Source organism: Chamaea fasciata, unplaced genomic scaffold (genome assembly GCF_029207755.1).
Source record: "Chamaea fasciata isolate MVZ Bird 193981 ecotype frontalis unplaced genomic scaffold, bChaFas1.0.hap1 SCAF_6, whole genome shotgun sequence".
NCBI classification, from domain to species: domain Eukaryota; kingdom Metazoa; phylum Chordata; class Aves; order Passeriformes; family Sylviidae; genus Chamaea; species Chamaea fasciata.
Genome location: NW_027094091.1, coordinates 40104125 through 40127487, shown reverse-complemented (window position 1 = coordinate 40127487; position 23363 = coordinate 40104125). Strand labels below are relative to the sequence as shown.

At 35.3% G+C, this 23363-nt stretch overlaps 1 long non-coding RNA gene across 2 annotated transcripts in view; it reads right to left on the bottom strand.

Moving 5' to 3' along the window:
* The window catches only part of LOC136290638 (uncharacterized), a 41297-nt gene extending 19123 nt beyond the window's left edge, over positions 1 to 22174 (bottom strand). The window contains exons 1-4 of one of the 2 annotated variants that reach the window (XR_010721268.1): positions 22009 to 22174; positions 7407 to 7466; positions 5759 to 5814; positions 940 to 1045 (exon numbers count right to left, since the gene is read on the bottom strand). This is a non-coding gene — a long non-coding RNA (uncharacterized lncRNA). The remainder of the gene's footprint in view (positions 1 to 939; positions 1046 to 5758; positions 5815 to 7406; positions 7467 to 22008) is intronic. The other variant, XR_010721269.1, reaches the window with a different exon arrangement.
* Between the last annotated feature and the right edge of the window lie 1189 nt (positions 22175 to 23363).

Genomic DNA, 23363 nt, shown 5'->3' with positions numbered 1-23363 from the left:
TATCAGTTCTCCTTATAGAATCCAAAGTTTTCCACAACTTTGTTTTGAACAGTTGTGAACTTCCATTCTGAACTTCTAAACTTCAAGCTGGACACCTTCCAGCTACACTGAAGTTTTCCAGACTGATTTTGGCTGTAATGGAGTTTCTTTTCTTCATGGCAGCCTGTATGGTGCTGTGTTTTGAACTTGTGACTAAAACAGGGTTGATAACAAACCAATTTTGGGGCTATTTATGAACAGTGCTTGCACTGCTTCAAGGTGTTTTCTTTTTCCTTCTCTATCTCCCTTACAGGTTGTAGGCAAGAACCTTGCCTAGGAGAGTGGGCAAGAAGCTGCCAGTGGACACAGTCAGGGGAGCTGACCCAAGCTGGCCAAAGGGATGTACCACTCCATCTGACATCGTGCTCATTTCTAAAATGAAAGCAGGAGGAAGGGGGATCATTTGTAGTAATGGCTTTCATCTACCCAAGTAAACCTTCCACATGCTGGGTTTTTCCTGAATTACCTGGACATCTGCCTGCCAAAGACAAGCAAAATTGTTAATTTGCTTTGTTTGTGCACATATTTTACTTCACTTCTTAAGCTGCCTTTACCTCGACGCATGAGTTTTTCTAATTTTTGCCCTTCTAAAACTTCAGTCAGCTGGGAGGCAGTGAGTAGATGGGTGGGCTCTCATGACCAGTGTCAATGTCAAAAACACCATTAATTAGTCTGATAACGTGGGAAAGCAGAAAAACAAGACTGCCCGTTTGGTGAGCCAGATTTTCAGAGAAGCAAGATCAGTTGGTGGTGCCTGAAAAAGTTAATAAGGCTGTATTTGGGCCACTTATGAAAGAAAAGGGAAATTTAAGGGTCTTTTTCTCTCTTTGTTTCTGATGTAAGTGATTGGTATTAGGTAAGCATGGTGGAGGCTGGGAAGAAGGGTGGGTGTGCTCGTACCTTAGGCAAGCCAGGGTTTGCTGATGAGACAGTGGAAGAAAACAGCCACTTTTTGGAAGCTTTCTTGTGAGTCCTTCATGATCAACATCATCAGCAACAGAGAATACTGCAAGGAAGAGGCAACAGGTGATGGTCTGGGTTACACACACTGCTGAAAGAACTAGTTCCCACCTCCTTTAGAAGAGGTAAAACAAGCACTGTCAACAGAAGTAATTATTTACTGGGCTAATACTAACCTTGCTCTAGATAAATTTAGTTTATCCTATTTATAAAAATGATTTTTTCCTTAATTCCTCTCCCTCAATACAGAGAAATGATTTATCAGAAGAAAGGTATGCAGATGTACTAGTGTTTGCAGGTAGATTTTGTTTGTGTGGGCTTGTGTTTTGGTTTTGTTTTTTTATTACAGCTATCCTGCTTTGCAGAGATGCATATTGAAAACAGAGAGAAGGAAATATAATGATGAATAAAGTAAACCATTACTCAAAGCTCAAACCAAGGAAATTCTCTAAATCATGGAAAATTCAAGAGTATCATTTTCCTGAATTAGGCAAATTGAGAACTAAATAAGTCTTGCATAAAGCACAGACAAATAAATGTCTGAACCAAGTTATGGAGTGCTCCACCACAGTCATTCTCATTTTTAAAATGGGATAAAGTCCATAAAGCTTGGGTTTCATCCTTACAAGTTTTGATGATACTATATTTTTTTCCAAAGTATTTTTATCTTATGAATTCATATAATTTTAGATTTTTTTTTTAAAGCAAGTGCAAGTTGCAATATTAAAGAAGGGCAATGATTAACATTTCCAGCAACATGTTAGAGAGAAACTCAGGGAAAAGAAGGAGCAAAACCTCGACAGGGATGTGTAGACAGTGTCTTGCAAGGCTGATATACATGGAATTTACTAGATTTCAGTTAAACCTTGGTGGATATTATTTCTGGTTTTTCCTTTTTATTCTATTCCCTTGGTGATACATTTTACAGTAGGCAGACATGCATACTCCCAATGCATTGGAATAAGCTTTTAGCATGCCTTTAAAAATGCATATTCTGTATTTTTGAGATTGTTTTCATATACTTTATAAAAATTAAAAATATGCATACTATCAGTAGTTCCAAATATGACTTGGCTTTCAATAAATTTAACTCTCATGAAAATCCAGGCCAATGCTACAGTGAATGTCATTTCTGCGTACCGAGAACATTCTTGGCCAGATACACAGCGAAGATCTAGTTTGTCTAATTTAGCTGCTTCATGCATAGATCATAGGTGGTTGGCTCTGGCACACTTATAAGTATTCAATTTAAGGTCTCCCCATGCAGTTCAAGACTGGATGGATCTAAAATCATTGTGGCCATATTGGCCAGACATGCGCTCTTTCTTTATAGTTAGAAAGCTCTTAACAGAGTCCAACATAGTGTACATTGCCTTTCATTGTAACCTCCTTTATCAGAAAGAAAGGAATTCCCTTGCTTATCAACATCCAGCAGGAGGCCAATGGTCCCCTAGAAGGACCTAGTGCCTTATTTCCTGCGTATAATACTTTATGCTTGTCTTTAGTCCTTACTGAATTTGAACTTATTGAGTTAAATCTGTTTGGTCTATCAAGAATGCTGCGAATTCTAATCCTGTCCTCCAAAGTCCTTTCAAACATTTGCATCAGATTTTATATTGAAACATTTTATTCCATAATTTTTTTTAAAAAAGCATTAGTGGAGATATTGACCACTATCTTGTCCACTACAGACCACTGGCAAACTCACCTAACGTAGCCTGAGGGTAAGTTATGAATCAGGAAAGTCACTGTCAAAAATTAGTGATTAGTTCTAATAAATTCCATGGTCATTTGGCCACATATCACCTTGTTATTCTTTTCAATCAAATTCTCATCTTTCAAAATTGATTCAGCAATTTTGCTTATAGTAACTCTTTAATCCAAGCAACTTCACAAAATATAATATTTTCAAGTATTTTTTCCATCAGACTTTTTTCTGGAAATTCCAAAAGGATATGTTAACTATTTCATTGTTTTTAAGATTTAGAAGTTACCCAAACTGTTAGACTTCTGTCTTAAGGATGTACGGTATCCTTTGTTTGACTACATTAATTTTCATTGGTTTGAGACAGACAGACAGAGGGGGTAGGTTTATTTTCAAGTGCTTGAAACTGTAACCTACTGAATTTCTCTCGCAGAAACAGCCTTCACTGACACCTCTCTAGCCCGTTACTTGGCAACCTTGAAACATTAGGTATTATCTGACATTAATGTCACTTTCTCACTGAGCAGAGAGAAGACTGAAGCTTTAAACAGAAACACCAAAGCTGGGGTCGGTCTTTCCAGCTTTATAATTCATATTGCTCTTAATGTCCAGTAACAACTTTTACTGTTGTTTGTTTTTCTGAACCTTCCTTTTGTCCTGGAAGGACAAAAGAATAAGAGGAATCTCCAAAGACTGTCTATCATATAGACCATGTATTCAAATTCAAATAAGTATCATAACATCTAGGAGATAGGAGTAGAGTATTTATGCAATAAGTCTGAATTCTTAATGAGGATAATGAGTATTTTTGAATCTAACAACTCCAACACATGCTGCAGCTCCAATTTATGTCATCTATTACCAGGCAATTTACAACTTCTTCTGTTCAATCCAAATACCACAAAGGTAGGGTTTATTTTATTTTTCCTGGTACTAGAGTCATTAGGAAACCTGTCATTCAAATTTCAGGAGCTGGACTGCAGTAAAGCATTTATAATCAAAATACTCATGTTTGATTTCCCTTATCAAGCTACTAATGATGACTTGAATTGATATAAATCACACATGCCCAGATGAAAATTGTGGGATAGAGTCAATCCATGAATACTTCTGCTTTCCTCACCTCCTCACTGGTTCAGCTGGATGACCTGCAGTAGCTCAGGCAGTTCCACTGGCATTTATGGCAGTTTTATAAATCTCCCTGCATCTTATAATTGAATTGTGATTGTTCCTGAGATAAGAGGTACAATAGCAGAAGGTAGAATACTAAAAGGTATAGGAAGCTGATATGATGTGAATTTTCAGCTAAGGGTGATACAGTGTGCAGTAAACAAATTACAGCAAGCCATTTACATTACAGATGTAAGGCTTAGAAGAATGTAATGACAGAACAAAATGTGAGAACACAAACAAATAAAAATGAAAGTTTTTATTTACTAAATCAACCTAGTTGGACCCGTAAGAGGATACTGCCATAGAGGGTGAGAACAAAGTTGTATAATTTGTGCACAGTCAAAGAAGAAATGAAAATGTGAATACATGGGAAATGATTAAACAGAAAGATCAAGAGCTAGCACAAGTACAAAATTTTCACAGCCAGAAGTCAAGACCAGTTAAGAATGTTGTGTTCAAATGATACCAGAACTTTTTTTGTCTATAGGAAAGGTCCACAGTCTTTTTACTTTTTTATCTGCTGAGACAAATAAGAAAGCTGATTTATCTAACATCCCCTGTGTCTTTGAAAAAGTAGGTACAAAATCTACCATTATCAAAGCTTTGGTGAATGAAGAAATGCTTGATACCGTAATGTTGGCAGTGTTGAAGGATGGCCTAATATTGCTTCTCTATGTGATATGGAAGCATAAAGCAATGCTGGATGAGTAACTGGCTACGGGAATGATAGTGAGGTGTCAAAATCCAGGATAGATATCTACAGATTTAATGAATGACTGACTAAACAATATTTGGACCAGAAGACCAGGTGTGCTGTTAGAAAAAGAAAGATTGTTCTAGATGAATCCAGACATCATCTAATACCAGCTGTGAAGAATACTGCCAGGAAAATGAATATTGATCTTGTAATTATATCAAGGGGAATGACATCAAAACTCTCTGTGTAGTAGTGAAAATGCCCTTTAAAGACTGGTTAAAATCTTCACACTCAGAAAGGCTATTGGCAGGGAGCATGCTCCCATTCCTACAGGAAAAATATGGAGTGCTGAAAAACTACCCTGTCATTTTGAGACCATCAGATCAGATAAATCCAAAACTTGTAGCTAAGGTTTTTAAGGAATACTGTATTTTAGATTCCATGGATGGAACACACATTTTTATGAGTACAAAGAAGAATCTGAAAAAAAGGAAGACACTGAAAGTGAAGAATTGATGGAATATGATGGAGCATGACAATAATGTTGTGATGTAAAAACTGAGAATTATTATTAATATAGCATGTGAGAAAAGTATAGATTAACTTCAGGCAAACTGTTAGAGAAATTTTTTTATACTAATTATAGCTTTGAAATCAAAACATTTCTGTGTATAAAACTCTTTTGAGAGTCAATTTAAACTCCATATTCTCCTTCTTTCTGGTTGGCATGGTACACTTACATTTTGATGGTGTGATTGATAGATTTAGATCTTTCCTATCTTTGAAACTTATATCCACTGTTGTGGAGCATCTGTGGCACCGTGGCTTGTGCTGATATAACACTGAACTGAATCACTATAATGAACTGGGTTGTAAGACCAACAAAAAGAAGACCAAATGGTTTGGATGTTGCATTTGCAATCAGCTGAATCATCATAGTTGAGAGACCCTTGGGACATAACAAAAAGATTGACATCTAGAATCAAAGGAAAGGAATCCATGAGCCAGTTTAACCACTAGAGTAGCATTGCATATAGATGTTGCTGCTCAGTACTACTTTTTTCTTTCTTTCTTTTCATATCATTCTTATCATATTCTAATGGCAGTTTCAAGTTACATATAAAAACACTGATTATTTACCTCACCAACTTTTCCCACTGTATATCTTTCACCAAATGCAATACCTGTATTTAGAGATGATTCTCTCCAATTTGAAATTCACTGATTGCCATCCTTCAGTCTAGAATGCAAAAGTGACACTGATGCATTACTGGAATTACTCTGCATGAGAACAGAGATACCAGACACAAAGCAAATAATGGAAAGACTTTAGATAGGGTCCGACAGTGAAATGTGTTACGGAGTCAATGTATTCAACCCATCAAAGAGCTTAATTAGGATTTTTGTTTTCTTTTCAGAATATTATCAGTATTCCATTTTTTTTTCTTTGCCCTTAAAAACAGTGAGAGTCTTTGCCATCCCAGAAGTACAGATCTGACATCGGTAAGCCTCAATAAAGAGAACTTGTCAGTTTCTGCAGTACTGTACCACAGCTTTTGCAGTGGTTCAGTCACATTCTGTTAGACATAGTCCCACAGACTAGCTACTCAAAAAGCAGGATAAGTCATTCATTAACCAGCCAACAGGTATAGGGGTTGTGCCCATAAGGTTAAACAGCTTTTGACTCTTTTTCTTGTAGATAAGAACTAATGGTGTGGAATGCATACTTAATTATAGGTTAGGTTAAAGAGCTGCGGGAGGTGATAGGATAGTTTTAGTCTTTGTTCTTTTAATGACCAGACTACTTCATCTGACCACTAGTATTTATTTTTACACAGTATTTAGACAAATTCCATTGTGAGGGGATAGGAGTCAATGTATTCTAAATTATTTTTAATTTAGATTTGTGATTTATTGTATTTTGATTTATCTTATTTTGTGGACTGAAATTTATTTTTAGAAGAATTGGAAGATGAAAATACTCAACCCTTACAAGTGTTGCTTCCTAAAAAGACCTCAACCAGTTTCAATATGAATCAAAATAATAATTTTAAATCCCTAATTTTCCATAAAATTTTCTTTGACCAGACAAATGACAGCTATTATATTCTTTGCACATACCTTTTTTTTAATAAAAACATTCATAGAAAAATAAAATTAATCCATGTTCTTCCAAAGCACACCATCTGTTGAAGTTTTGCACTAACATGATAGAAATAGCTCACTGCAATACCTGGTTTTATTGGAAAGATTTATCTCCTCCCTCGGCAAACTAATTCATGAATGAACTAGGATATACTTTCTGGCAAAAAATGGTCATAGTAATCGTTTGATCTGAAAGGCTTTGAATTCGAGTTCATGGTCTAGAATTCTGGATATTTTAAACTGATTCACACATCTTTTTAGAAGTTCAAAAACTAAAATAGTCATCTTCCTTCCATCTTTCAATAACTTGCTTCTATTAGACTCCCTGAGAAGGACAATACTACATATATTTTTGTTCTCTTCTCATCTAATAATTTTCAAACCAATTTTTTTTAAGTCATGAATAGGACAAGAAAAAGAACCTATTTTCTGTTTTGGATCTGATCCAACTCTAGGGGAAGTATTTCTCAGTTCACATTAAATGGATCAGCTACTGTACAGTGCAATTAATGCAACAGTTCCATGAAAGCAACAGGTGAGAGAAGACAAGGGATTCAAGCTTTTGGGACAGATAGGTTTCAGTGTAAAGCTTTGACATCATCAGTTGCTAAAAGTCAATTATTACATAGTAATTAGTGTGGCTATTCAAATAAACTCTTTAGAAAACTAGTTAACTAAAACACTCACCAAGGAAAACCTTATTGTTTCCTTCTTCAAAGGAGTGGTTCAGGATTGCAGTAGGGTGACCTGGAGAAAGAGAACATAGGGAGATTATGAAAAACATCTTCAGTAGAAAAAGATTTTTGGCATGAAGAGGGTGGATTGAGATAAAAATCTCAACTCTGTGATGAACACACTTGCCAGATTCAAAAAGAGAGTCAAAAAATTTCTAGGCAATAGGAGCCGGGTTAAAAATAGAAAAAGATGTCTCTTTTAAACAGATTTTTTGCTACAGCATGCCCTGGATTTAACAAGTTTAGAGGATCTCAGGGAAGCTACAGAAAAGACTGAAAGGATAAACCGTAGGTTGCTAAACAGATCTACCACACTTGAGCTGAGGATTTCTTTCACATGAAAATAGTTTGATCTTCAGAATGTATTACTGGGCATGGTTATATAAGTTTGTCCTGTTCCTACTCTTCCTGCGGAGACATTTACTCTGGTTCACTGCTAGAAAAATAAAGTTAGGTTAGATTGACTCTAGATCTCAGTCAGTGAACCCATTCACACATTTTTGAAGCCTACCAAAACTATTGACTTTGAAGGACTGTGGATCATGTGGATCAGAAGCTGCAGTGGCAAAAGGAAGTACAGATCCTACCATCAGTTAAGGCATCCTTAAGTTTGTGCTCAATTATACACCTAAGTACTCTCATCAAACCCTTAATGAAGGAGTAGAACTGCTCTTAAGGTGGACAGAGTTTTCTGTAGGGATTCTGTAAGCTGTGATGTGATAAGGACTGTGAAATGAATTGTTTTCACTGGGATACAATGACTAGACCTACAAGAAATCAGAACCATGATCTCTTCTGGTATATTTCTCAGACCAATCAGTATGCTCTGGTATATTTGCCAATTATTTCAAGAAACACCTAGTTTCACATAATTTTCTGTTGTACCTGACAATACTTACCATATCACAGCTAAAAGCAAAGCCAGCAACTCACTGCTTAAAGAATAAAAGATAATCATAAAAGCAAAGGAACAGTCTTCTGGGTTATGGAAAGCACCAGACTTCTACTACACCTGCAGTGAATTGAATGAAAGGAAAGAAATTTTGTTTTCCAAAGACTTAACCTTTCCTGCCCAGTCCTACCAATTCATGAAACCACACTGGCAGCAGGGATAATGTCACTTAAACCCTAAGATTAGTTTCATAGTTAAAGATGTACTGAAGTGCTTTTCTGGACCTGGGCCAGATGCTCAGCATCTTCCAGGATCAAGTTCATATTTATGAGTGCTTCATAAGTGAGGAAAATCATAAAATTGAATGGCTTTGTTCCCATTAAAATGGAAATATAAAGCCCTCAATGCAAAGTAACCATGTGTTAAGTACCCATAGAACATTTTTTTCCTTTGTTAATTAAGCAAAATTTTCATATGGGTGGGGCATTTCCTGGCAGCTGATGTTGAGGCGAGAGCCATGAGTTTTAATTGCCACTTAAATCCAGGGCATTTCATTGAACAAACAGGTGGAGCATATCCACTTTGAATGTATGCAAACAGCTTGCCTTATCATAGAGAGGAGAATGAGTTTTCTGATTGATTAGTTCCTTTTTATTCCAAGCAGGTTGTGGCCAATTTCAGTAACTGCAGATTTTCCATATTGAATGTTAACACAATCTGCATAGAAAATTAATTGAAAGCGAACACTTGGAGTTTTAAAATCTGTACTAACATGGAAGAAAAAACAACCAAGCAAGCATATTTCATTTATAACTCCTAGAAATGGAAATTATTAATTGAATTATGTGGCTGAAAAGGAAAATAATCTATTTAAATGTGACAAGTCTCACTAGCTCTGAACCAGCAGCCATTTCTAGGCTGACACTTCATAGGATATAAGATTTAGCTAGGAACCAGATATTAAAGTACATTAAACCAGTAACCAAGCTACATTCTGTGATCTGGAAAACAACTCAGTGGTTAATATATATTTTTAAACATAGAGAGAAAGGGAAAATGTATTTGTGAAATGTGCTCCATTTTATTCTAATAATAAGCTATTAGCATCTAAGAAAGATTTCTTTCCTCTAAATCAGCTGCCAAGATTTAGTCTATTTATTCCAAAATAGTCTATTTATTTCAGGTAACATGTAGCAATCAGTTGTCACTGTGATAAGCACAGCATAACTCAATACAGCCTGAAAAAGTATTCTGACTTACATTTTCTTAAAATCTAACCTCCTTTGTAATTGTAGACTAGAAAAGAGTAATAGAATTACAGTGGAATTTTAAAAAGGTGGTCACAGTGGTAGTCTAGAATTGCCAGTAGAAAACATATCCTTATTTAGTACTGTTTCTCTGAGATGAGCTTTAAAATTACCTGTCTTCCATTATATGTATCCTTAAAGAGTTATTAAAATAGTTTTGTGGTATATTTTAATAGGATTTTTTTCTCAGTAAGACCTTTTTCTTCAGAGCCCATATTTGAAGGTGACTATGGCAAGTTTTCAGTGAGAACAGGTAAAAACAGATCAAGAGAAACTACTCTTAGGACACAGTGACTAAAGCATTTAAAAAAAAGAAAGCAAGAGATAGCTCCATCTGCATATTAATTTTTTACAGAAAGTTAAAATATCTGAAAACATTTGATCAGTGGCAAGCTTGGAAAACTATCTTACATTTTCACTTTAAAGTATCTGCACTCATTAAGGTAGTGCTTAATTTTTCATTAAGAAAATAAATATTGAGATCTTTAAAACTGTTACTACTCTTTGGGACATAAATCTCTTCTTTAGGAAACGGAATATTTATTCTGTTATTTATTGAAAAATAAAGAAGTCAATTGGGCCTTTGCTTTGAGGCATTTTAACCTAAAATTGTGGAATTGTAAAACATTACATAACTTTTTAGCCTTGGTGCCCTGTGTGGATGCAAAACACAAGAAAAAATATGAAATCAGAACAATTATATCATGATTAAAGCCAGCTATTCATGAAGGCCAGAAATGGTGTTTTAAATCATGAGCTTTATTGAAGCTCACATATTTGTGTTATGATGATTTTTCTGATATCATATTTAAAGAAAGGTTTCCACAGAATGGGATTGAGATAAAGATGGTACCATATTGTAGCAAGGCCATTTGATGAAAAAGTTTTTTGGTGGCTAAAACCCAGCTGTTTAAAAGAACATCACTTCCATAAAGAGAAGCTGAATTATCTCATTTCTTCACATCAATGGACTACAACTGATATAAGTCACTCTTTCCAAAGCTTTAAAGGAAGTAGTGACAATAACTGGGTAGAAAATTTAACAATGGAAAATATGGGACAGAATAATAAATTTCTGCAAAAAATATTTCACATTAAAAGTTTTATACATCTTTCTTCCTTTAAAAGACTTAGCCTAAGGTGTTAGCTTATGTTAGCAATCTAAAAATTAAATGTTTCATCTAAGAAACTATTTGTCCAGAACATGTGAGAAAAATGAACTGGTGAGAATGATAACACTTCCTGTACAGTTTCCACTGGGATGAAATGGTCTGGTTAATCAGTTGAGATGATTAGAAAAAGCTTTTTAAAATTTCATTTACAATCGATGTCTAACAAGATTTCAAAGCTGATGACTTTATCAAATATTCATCTCTGGAGGTGTTCAAGGCCAAGGCAGCTGTAGCTCTGAACAGCCTGTTCCAGGGAAAGGCGTCCCTGCCCATGAAGGGCAGCTGGAACTAGATGATTTTAAAGGTCGCTTCCAACACAGACCATTCAATGATTCATTGTATTATTTCAAATCAATCTCACCAATGTTTTCACCCCTTGTACTTTAGAGTCTTTTCTTTATTCACATATTTAAGGAGAGACTATAATGAGTTCTGGAATGCAAAGTGAAGGTGTCAGACCTGTACCCAGAAAAAGTCTCTGCCTGTTTGCTGGCTCACAAGGGTGACTTCTCATTTCACTCAAAGTTGCCCCTGTGCTTAAATGATGTTGCATTCAGTATTTAAGTTCTGAAGTTTAAATGATATCGCTCAGTATTTAAGTTCTTTTCATCAAGAATAGCTGGGGTTCTTTTTTTCTGCTATGAGCTCTTCTGGCTATGGGCTTTTAAATTTTTTTAAGCTTTATTTCATTACTGGCAGCACAGAAGTCTTGTACAGGCAAAGTATAAGTTGACCATGACCTTCCTTTAATACTACAGCTTAAGGTTCTAGTCTTTAGCAGGTTTCAAGCATCTGTCTCTTTCTGTGGCATTAATATGTAATACTTTCATCCAAAATTTATCCTTCTTTAAAGCATGCCCTTACACTTCTCTTTACAGGAGCACTAGGTACTTGCAGGTCTACTTACCTTTTCATATTTTGGACACCTCTCAGAGTGGCTTATCTCTACTTATTATATAGGAACTAGCTTCAGACAACATCCTCAACTTTTTAATGGTTAACCTTTTCTAACCACTCTTTCTGGAAAGCTCGAACTTTTTTTTCTTTTTTTTCCTTTCCTGTTTATCTTTTTCCAATTATCTATGCACTTTTTTGTCTACAAGCTCTTTTTGCTACACTGTTCTAGATAATTTATTTTCTTGAAAGGAATTGAGGAGCTTTATTTCCTGATACTTTCCTGCCAGATATTTGGCATATGTTATTTTTTGCAGCACTGCATTTAACAGTTTTAAAGAAATATAACCAAGTGCAAGAAGACAAAGATCAAAAACATTCTTTTACATAAGAATGCTTTTACATGTAATGATATTTCTATTTTACGTGTAAATATATTGCCATGGAGTTGGATGGATATTACTTTTAATGATAAAGTATTTTGAGAGGAGTTTCTATTATATAATTTTTAAAAAAAGTTCACCTTAAATTTATATATGGAGAATGCTTAAAATAATCTAGGTCTTTCATTAATGGTGTAACGCCTGCTAGGAGATTAAAATGATAATATTTGTTAAGGAATAAGATAGGGACACATTCAAACCCCACCACTATTAATATATTCTTATCTAAATGTTGATTTAATGCCATTTTCCTGTGCTTATCTAGTTATATATAAAGTGATTTTAAGCCTATTATTTTTACTTTTTACTGGTATAGTTTCCGGCATCTCCTATGCTTATTCTTACTATTACTGCAAACATGTGCCTCACAAATCATGTTCAAAAAAGACAAAACACCTACAATATAATTAAAAATCTGTCAAAACAGGAAGAAAAGTCAAAATTTGATATATCATTTCTGAGGTTCTGTAAAGCAATTTCATTTTACTGCTTGGTAATTGTCAGCTCCATGTTTCTTTTAAGATTGGAATAAAGTGATTTATGGACATTTTAGTGCTTATAAATATAGTAAACATTATCTATATTATCAGTAGTCTGCAGCATCACCTATTTATTTGTAGGGTTGTTCAACTGCGATATGTAAGAATGAAAGTAGAATCCTAATGCAATTAAAAATAAATTATTTTCTGTGGAATTTCACCTAAGATGTTTTTACTTGGACTAAGGACTTTTAATTTGAACGATTTCAGTAAAATTAATTCACTCATTATAAGGCAAAGAAAGGAAAGCTTTAATTCTGCTAAAAAAATCTAGGAATTTCTCTGAGCAGAGAATTTTTTTATAAGAAAAATATCAGGGGTTTTATAGGATTTAGTCAGAAATATATTATGCGTTACAGAAAAAAAAAGGAAATGGTAAGATAGAAGTGAGAATTGTAACTGGGCTACTGGATATTAATTCAGCTGGGAGAAAGATGGATCCATGAGGAGAGGAAGAATAAAGACTGAAAATTCCACAGACACTGACAGTGAATGGAGAACTGTACCCAAATGAATAAGAGCATGGGCTAAGCAGCCTCAGGGAGCCCTGGCATGGGTTGTTTTGCTTATACATTGCATGAAAAGAGAAAATAGAAAAGTGGTTTGATGAGAAATAGAGAGCAAGAAGTTATTCTGTCTGAACAAGGAAGGAGGAGTCTGGTAGAGAAGCAGTAGTAAGCAAAGGTGATCAAGCAAGAAGGTGAAGGAGGTGACAATTAATAGGGACTAAGTGAATTGGACATGAAATGAGTAGCCTGAAGAAATAAATAGTGTAATACACAGTCACGTTAGGTAAGGTTATAATAAACATGTGTGTAGAGTCTAGGTGTGCTTGGAAAAAGAACAGAATTTGCTCTGTGCTGGAAGCTTCAACACCAGGTAGCTGAAGAGTGCGATTAAGATGTGGATAAGTGTGGGCTGAAAGTCAAAGTAAGACTGACTGCAGGGTATGAATGCTGTGTTTGGTCAAAGCATTCATCAGAGTTAGTGCTTTTGAAACATTGCAGTTGCAGAATGAAAGCTATCAGAAAACAGGTATAGAGAATAGATGTTTTTTAAGACAAGCTTTGTTAATACATAGTAAATTAGGAGATGATCAAGATGGAGGAAAAAATGCAACAAATGCACAGATAAATCGCCCCCAACAACCTCTCTAGAAAACTACAGCTCTATGGATAGTTTCTTGAGTTTTATTTTCTATCAAAATTCTAGTTACATGATACCATCTCATAGCTCACCAATGAATTCCAGAACTTCCTAACTTCAAAACAGTATTCTGAGAGCACTTCTAATATTATGTTAAAATGTTTTTATATCAGCAGCATTTAAAGCAGATATATTTCTCTAACACTAATAGTAGCCAGAATTGACTAGGCTTTGTTCTGTTATCTAGGAAGATTTAATCTTCTGATAGAGCACTCATGATTCAAAGCTTTAGCCCGGTGAACAGCTCTTCTGGGATTTTTCTAGTTTAAAGACTGAGGGGTCTACTGCCTCCTACAATTGTTAAAGAGCATAAGATATATAGTTAGAGATCACCTTCCTAACAGTCAGCACCAGTCTAAGCCTCTAATAGAGCTATTCTGAAGCAGCAGCTTCAGAAACAGTTGGGTCAGCATGGTTCCTTGGGGAATCACATAGATGTCTGGATGCTCAAAAGAAAAATTGCCAGTGATACTAGCTGGCAGTGCTTAGCAGAGCTAAGCTGTGAAACAATTCAGCTGTACTCAGCCACAGTAATGCAGTAAGACTGGCCAACTTTGTCAATTCTCCTCACTAGGTTAGTTCTGTCTCTTGAAACCAGAAATTAATTTTCATGCTGAAATAAGTTAAATGTAAAGAACTTAACATTAAATATTCAGTTCTCTAAATGTATAGCTTTTTGGTTTGGGTTTTTTTTTTCTTTTTCCCTGAGGAAACTGTAATCTATTTTAAGGGAGAAGAAATAAGTTTCACTTGTGCCACTTTCCTATCTGTGTTGACCTTTTTTTTCTCGGTGGTGTTTGATTAAAAAAAAAAATAAAAAAAAAGTGAACAACAAAACCCATCCTTCACCCAGAAACAACAAAACAGCACTGCCCAATGTTCTAAGCCATCAGAAAAAAACAGGCTGGGATCCTTCTTGGTACTTAAAATTTATCTAAATTCAAAAAAATATTTGATCTCATATAGATCTTTAGACCTTGAATTTAACTAAAATTCAGAAAATTCAGAACTCTCAAGTCCTAACCTGAAATTCTAAGCTCACTAGCATTTGTGTCTTGGTTTGCTCTGCTCTGAGGTTTTTGCTTATAAATTCAGAAAAATGTCACTGTGTTGCCTTTGGCTGTTTAAACAGAATAGTAAGAAAAATAACCTTTTCAGAATTACATGAGAAAATGAATAAAACCTGTCTCTTATCACTAAGCCAGATAAGTGCGAGCTGCTTGTGGAATCCTGTAAGTAGCCCCTACCTGGACAGGAAACTGTCAGTCCAAGATGAAAGTGGGAACCAACACCTCATGGGTGCATGTGGGGCTTCAGAGAAGAGTTTCCTAATGTCAAAGAAAATTATTATATAAGACTAAAAATTTGATAGTTGGGAGACACAACATACAATTTAAAAGCCCAGAAAGATTATGGTAAATAGCATTTCAGCATGTTCTCCATATAAACATGATACAAAAGAAATAGCACAAGCCTTTATGGGTTTCTAGTATATTGCGGCATATCTGTTCTCTTATTTATATTATACTTTTCAATTATTACATGTCTTTTGAGAAGGAACCTGGAAACCCTAATGGCATTTTAAGTGCTAATCATTTACAAAAGTAAAAAATAAAGGCAGTTAGGGTAGAGACTTCTCACATTGCTGCACCCATATTTTCTGTGTAGTCAGGTGCATAATTAAAGCCATCAAAGTACAGACAATCCCACTGCTGTCTACAGCTGTCCCACAGCTGTAGTAACTGAATGCTACAAGTTATTTTCCAAAAATTCTCTGTTAACCTCTTCTAATGAATCACATTGCCTTTTAAGACTGATTATTTGAAAATGCCCTGAGTTACTCTGAACCTGTAAATGTTTTAAATACTCTTACCAATCTGCAGAGGATCTGAGTGATTAGAAAAAAAAAACGCAAAAAAACCCCTTCTTTTGGAAGTTTCAAGACTTATTTTTTACTAACCAAGAGCTAAACACACCATAAAAGCAAACTCTGCAACAATCAAATTCTTCATTAATCGTCTATGTTATCAGGAACATGACTGGTTTCTATCACAAAGCCAATGATTTGACATGATACCGCTGGTGTTCATAACTGCAGAGAATGACCTGACTATTTTTCCTTAGAAGAGGTTTGGGATTGAAACTAGAGTGATACACACTAGACTTAGTTTTTCAAGTTGTATGTATGATTACCAATCTAGAAACTTTCAAAGAAACTTCAAAATAATCAGCAAATCGGGAAGCTGCAGCTATATACAAAGATACTATTATTCTTAATAATATCACTTTATATATCAAAAGCATCAAAAGAAAATGATTTATAATTTTTTGGGCTGTTACAATCACCAAAGTCTCCACTTGCCAACACAACTTCAGTTTCCCACCAGCTGACTTAGCTGTTTGAAATATTTGTAAGGAGGGCAGATGCAGTACTTGGTCAGCCTCAAGAATAACAAGTTTTAGAAGTCTGTGCTACCAAACTAATTAAAACATTGGTTTAGTGGTTTTAATCAGAAATTATGAGTAAGTCAAGGATTTTAATGTACCTACACTAATGAATAGGTTGTTCAGATTATAGTATTTTCTAAATAGGTACTCATGAAAGTCAATAAGAAGGCAGGCTTTTAAGATTTCTTTTGGCTAAGAGACTACTTCTTAATCGTGCTCCTGACTTGAGATATTTTGGCTCATATTCACTGAAGTTTTCAAGTAAGATAAAAAATCTAAAGCTTTCGTAATCTGCACTTGACAGAAAGAGAAATAAATATGGAAGTCCACCAAAATGAGCAGATGGGAGAAATTCATGCCATAATTCCCCCTCTCCTGGGTTCACTTGCAGCTTTTTACTTTTATTTTCTTCCTGAGATTTTACTGAGTGAAATACATTTAGTTTCTCCATTCTAGAAGTTGCAAATATTTACTTTAATGTAAAACATCTTTTAAAAAATTAAGCAAATCCGGGAGTGACGTTTCAGGAGAATCCAGAAGGTTATGCTGTTTTGCACCAAATAACCCCCAAACAACCACAGCAACAGCAAATCCAGCCACCCAGTGTTTCCATTTTCTGAGATCTACAAGGAAAGCTAAGCAACGTGTAGGATAGATTTGTTAGATTTCATTCAGATTGGTCATGAAATGAATATTTCTGAACCTTATACCATCTTCAAAGTGCTGCATTTGTTCCACTTTTATATGGAGCAAAAAATTTCCTTTTTGTACAGTTATAACCCGCCAGAGTGATTCTGTAGATTAATATAGAACATTAAGATAAAGTACAACAAACTTTGTCTTTTGAGAGGTTTGACACTGAAAACAGATGCACTTAGTATCTGAGAGTTAATAAATTAAAGCTTCTTTTTAAAAGTGAGCAGTTAGAGGCACGTTGAGCTCCACTCTTGATTTCAATGTAATTGCATGTCTACAGCTGAAATGTTATAGTCTGCATTCTCAGTTAATGCTGCCAGAGAGAAACTGAAAGCAATTTCACATATGCCCTGTCAAAACTCCTGTGGGTTTGGTTACTTGATGCTACAGGAGAGAACTTGCACATACACTGGTTTCATCGCTTCTTGCTCAGTCATTGCATGACTTAGTTGTTTTCCTCTCCAGGCAAAAAGATTTGTCTGTTACTCTGATTTAAAGTGGACACCTGCAAATAGAAGGACCTGATCTAGAGGGAAGTTATAAAATCATTTCAGTACACAACCTATCAAATTCTTAAGCATTCACATTTCAGCTCCTCTCCCCTTTGTGCTGTATTTCATTTAACCAGCACAAACATTTCTTATGATAGGCGGAAAGAAGATTGGGAAAAAGAGCCTGAAATTCTTAGTTATGACAGCATGGAGATTGCACACTGTTCCATGCCCACTGTTTTTTCATGTTTATCAATATAAACTCAATGGTTTCTTATTCCACACCATGTTTTTTACTAAATTATTCTCTTTCCATTCATCCTTAGACTACTAACTCCTTAGGACACTTAAAAACCTTTGAACTTCTGCATTGTTTAATCTGTGAGCTATTGCCAAGACCACTGAAACGCGTTGTAACAGAAATTCTCAGATGACTTATGCATACCATATCACACTGCATATCTAAAAGCAATCTTCTCTACAAAAATAAAAGAAAAGATATCCTTTCTTTAAAGAGGGATTTAGAAATCAATTTCAAGCTTTCTTATCCCTTTTGGGGGTTGGGAAACAAAAAAGAGCTATTTGTTGGATATAGTTAATATTTTTTTTAATCCATGTACCTGATCAAAATGCTGGTGATTATAGAAATTGTAATACTGGAGCTAAACAGGCCAGAAAAATAACATGCCTTCTTCTTAGCCCTCAGTGGTCTCATTTTATGTTCTTGCAAGTGTCTTTGTGAAGCGTCAAAATTTCAGCTTGCTGCTTGCAGACTGATGGTAGCTTCTACTTCTTCAGTTATGTCAAATGTAGAGGAAAAAGAAGAAACTCTCTGAAAACGTCAGCCAGTCATAAGATTAGATCCACAGCAAGACTTTGCAAAGACACAGGCTTTTTAAATTTCAGCCCAAATCACAAAAGTTATCACAGTACCTTAAGAAAAAGTACTGTTACTTTGGGTTATCCATACATACACATTTTTAAGTGTCAGGAGGGCATTTCTTTGTCAGAGTTGATGTTACTACATTCAAACAGATTCTGCCTCAAGGAACGTCACTAAGGACATGTCTAGCAGACAGTAACACATTGTAAAGACTTGGAAAAAAAGGAGAAGCACTGTGATGTGAATTCTAATCTCTACTATTGAAATACATTTTTATACATATGTATAATAGCCAAGATCAAGATTACTGGCTGTGGTTTACATCATCTTGTCATTTTTATGACAGAAAAATACCTAAAGCAGGCAGAAAAGTGAGGTGGTTCCCACTAATTTAAACTAGACTCATTCCAATATTGTCATATATTCTTTTGGGACTTCATAAAAACAGTAGTTACAAGACTGAACTGCAGGATACATAATTTACAACAAATTTGGCCTGTTTTACTTCTGAAAGTTCAGAAAGTATTGCTTTAATCATCATTATCTCCTATAGTTTTATGTTTCTTATTAGTTCATAAATCCTTCCACATGGATTTCTTAAATGTAAAAACTGAGCAGACAAGTCCCCTGAAAATTATACATTTTCCTTGCAAAATGTTTCTTCTTTTCCCGCAATACTTTCAAGACTTCATCACTATGGGAAACCAATAAGTGTGTTATTTCCGCTTCTGTATGCTTAGTTTGCCTCTTTTCCCCCTTTGTTCAGCATCAGCTCCCTAATTTTCAATGTCTTTTGAAAGCATGCCTCTTTACTGCCCACTCACCCCATTATAAACATCACCATATCAATATGGGTGATTGATACATGTGTACATGAATCTCTGAGCATGCCATCAGAGTGGCCAGATTTGGGAACAGACATTATGAGTTGCTCTGAGGTCAATAGGCAGTAAAGTCTTCTGAGCATTCTCCACCTCAGATTAGAATCAATTTCTTGACTAAATAAATACACGGCCAAACTGCAGCTGACAGAAGGAAGCAGTAAAATGTGAGAGTGAAGGTCAGCATTCTGGATAAAATCTTTTACATGGTGAACAGACAGATCTCATCAGGAAATAACCAACTATGACAGCTAAGGCGGCCTTAGCAGGAGCATTGGCAGTGAGTGATTCCTGTGTCAAAGCCAACACCTGCCAGGAGGACAAAATCAAAGTGGGGTCTCTGCACAATTTTTCAAATTGAAACAGGCATTGGTAAGGAAGAAGCAAAATACTTGTTCTTAAAATGTAAGGGTCAAACACTGAATATTTTTTAACTATAGAACTTGTTTGGAAAACTGAAATGAATTGTCCTGCAATAACTTTTAGCAATAATACAAAAGTATGTAGAAACAGTCAAATTTGAAAACAACAGTCAAATTTGAAACTTGAAATAAACCTGGCAGTGATAATGGAATTGAATTTTTCTTCATAGGCAGCAACAATTAGCATATTTAAAGAGAATATCTGAGTCCAATAGTTTATCTACTTTCAAATACATTTTCTTTCCACTGTAGAAAAATATTTTCTTTAATAACCTTGATTTTATTTCATTAACAATTTTACAAACCTTACAATATTCTCCTTCTGGTGGTATAGGAAGGGCTTTTTTTGAGAGTTTTGCCAGAAAAGCAGTTAGTTTTTCTAATATGTTAAGAATCAGGGAGCTCCCAGCTCTTGCTTTTGTGGGAATCAGAATAAAAATTTCAGACCAGTGGAATACAATTTCTCAACAAAGCAACCTGCGAAATATAGAAATTTTTTTTTTAAATCATACCTTTTTATGATCTCAGACTCTTTATTTTAAAAAGTGCTAGTCAAAAGAATAAATGCACATTTGTATTCTCAAACAGTGTAGAGAGACAGTGGAATTTCCACCTATACTTATTCAATCAAAAAACGTTTAACAAAAGAATCCATTCTATTTTTGTCTTTCCTTCTGTTCTTGGTTAATTAAGATTTTAGGCATTAAAAAGTCACAGGAAAATTATTTTAAAAATCAGTAATATATTTGGATTGTATTTATATATAAACACATATATCAGCAGCAGGTTATTAGACCACTAAGGTTTTATCCCAGGAAATAACATTCTACCACAGGAGACAGCCCTCCATGAACGTCTCCAAGATGAAGAGTAAATCTTTTTTTGTTAAAAACAGTGTTAGCTAAAGTTCATAATTTCTCTTCTACATCTTATAAATGCCACTACTTAAACTTTTCTTTCTCACTGTGCCTATTTCTCTTTTCTTTCTGATTTTACTTTTATGTGGGTGTTCAGATTTCTTAATATCCTTAAACTTTATTTATATCCTTTTAAAGCTTACCTCACTCTTTCTTGCATGATTTTCCAACGATTTTTGAAATTACAAGTCTGTTCAAAGTCCATTAGGTACACCACGTTGCTTATTTGAATTCATATTAATGAGTATTTAACAATTTTGCCACTTCAAACTTTTCTTTTTTAAAATTCATTCTTTTCACACAGAAGAATTTCAACTTCCTTACAAAGGATCTATTTTATAACTACAAGAATTAGATGGAAAATGATTCTGTGGAATTAAAGTTTTTTAAAGCAAACATTCATAAAAGCAATGTGTTAAAATTACAATGAGGGAAAGATTCTACTACTTAGCTTTGGATCTCACACCGATTGACTACACCTCACAAATCATAAGAATTTTTTTTCGTTGCGTTTTTTCCTTGTGTTTATTTCCAAATGCTGGTCACAGCTGGTTCAGAAGGAAAGACGTGATCAGATCATTTAATGATTCCATGATAGGCATGACTAACTGCATCCCTGTGGACAGTGCCCCAGTCTCTCCTTCGGAGTCATAATTTATAGAGAGAGTACAGACAATAGTCAAATGAAAATGTTTTTCCCTAGTCAATTAAAATGTTTAGAATCAAACTAGAATTGCCTTTGTTTCTCTTTGACTATTCCTCCTCTGGAGATCTTTTCCTAAAGCTACCCACCCCATCAAAATGGATTATTTCAGAGCATCTTCAGTTTTCATCTTGAAAGAATTCAAAAAGATTTTTCTTGGAAACCCTGACATCAGGCATTGTGATATAAAAAGCAGTCCCATTTCCCCCCCAAAGATGTTTAACTCCTTTGGCACAGGTGTGTTTTGTTTTTTTTTTTTGTTTTTTTTTTTTTTTTTTTTTTTTTTGTTTGTTTGTTTTTTTTTGTTTGTTTTTTTTGTTTATCCTTCCAACCCATCCTCAGCTTGTCCACTGCTTTGCCTGATCTTCCAAGCCATCCTGAGCACTTGGCTATCCCTGCTCTTTCTAAATCTCTTAGCTGGAACAGTCTGTATTCTGGCTAATCCTCCTAAGATTCTCATCCAAACTTATTAGTCATAATAATATAGCAGGTATTCTTGCTCCTTTCTGTTGCTTTGTTTACCAGAAAGACAATCAAAGGAGTAAGAACCTTCTCTTCCCAGAATCTGTCACAGTACAGACAGCCATGCACTCAGAATGCTTCAGTAAAACTTCAGAGGACTTCAAGTATCAGAACCATGTTATCTAGAAGTCTTTCATACCTTTTCTGTGTAACCTCCCATGGGCAGCTCCACACAGCTCTAATTCTTTTTCTCCTTCTTCTCTCACTTTCTTCTGCAGTTCCAGCCCACTGCTCTGTGTCCCATGCACAGCCACCTAACCCTGTCTGCCCCTCACACGACCTCCTGTCCCCTCCTCCTCACAACACAGCCAGCAGACTCCAGTTGACTCTCTACCCCCTAACTCACTCTTTATCACACCCAGCTGTGAGGGCAAGGCTGTTCCCACTCTTTGGTAATTAACACAGCTGGAATATATTGGAGGCAAGATTGCCTTTAGCACAATCTGTGTCTTCCCACAAGAATCTTTTGCTATGTGAGTCCTTTGTTCTGAACATGAGAGATCTTAGATTCTTTATAGTTGCATAAGTGAAACATGATTAGTCTGCATGCCCTTCTTTCATAATTTTTCCTAGGCCTAATTTTTAAGGCTATGAAGAGGCTGTTTTGTTTGACAATGCCAGGTCTAAATGGCTTAAAACTGACAAACACCAAGTCAAAAATAAAAATAAGACTTTGTCATTGCAATCCTCAGCATTGTGGGCCCCTAGAAATGGACAGCTATCTCTGAGAAACACATTGGCAATGCTGATATGCTTATTTGTGCTACAGAAATGATAGAGGGTGGAGAGGTACTTTAACCTGGATTGGTAATTGCAGTAATCAGCACTGACTATAGTTAGTCTGTAGGAAATACCAGTGTAAGGATGTGAGTGAAACCCTGTTCTTCACTACAAGGGGGTCAGTAATTCTGTGAAGAGCCTAAAGACATATGTATTGCTCAGAAAGCAGCTGCCTTGTGCCTTTTCTGAAAGTGGTGGTGATGCTTTTGCTGCTTAGTCTCACCCTTGTGTTAGGTGATTAGGATATTTGGCTGTGAAGAATGTCCTGAATATCAAGACCTTTTATCTTCATATATGAATTTAATGCCTAATGAGTATCTCTTGCTTCTTTTTATTTCCCATGACTCAGGCAATCTGGGCTACACACTCCATCTTCTTCAAACGGAGCAACAGGATGGCTTACATATTAGGAACCTGTTACCATGATCCTGCCATGTGGATTTTCACTGAAAATGCAAAAACAAAGTTTGACAAGATGCTGAAGTTACAAGATCAAGCTTCTTTTATGAAACTTTGAGTCACTTCCTATAGTGTATGTCAATTATGCTTCAAAACACAATTCAGATTCTGGACATAATTAAGCATAAAAATTATCTGCTTCTGGTTTTTAAAGAGAATCAGGCAAACATATTCTGTCTTTTCAACCAGCTATCTCAAGGCAAGAACATTTCAAGCTGAGTAAATAAAGCTCTGTTATTCTTCATAAGGAAGTTT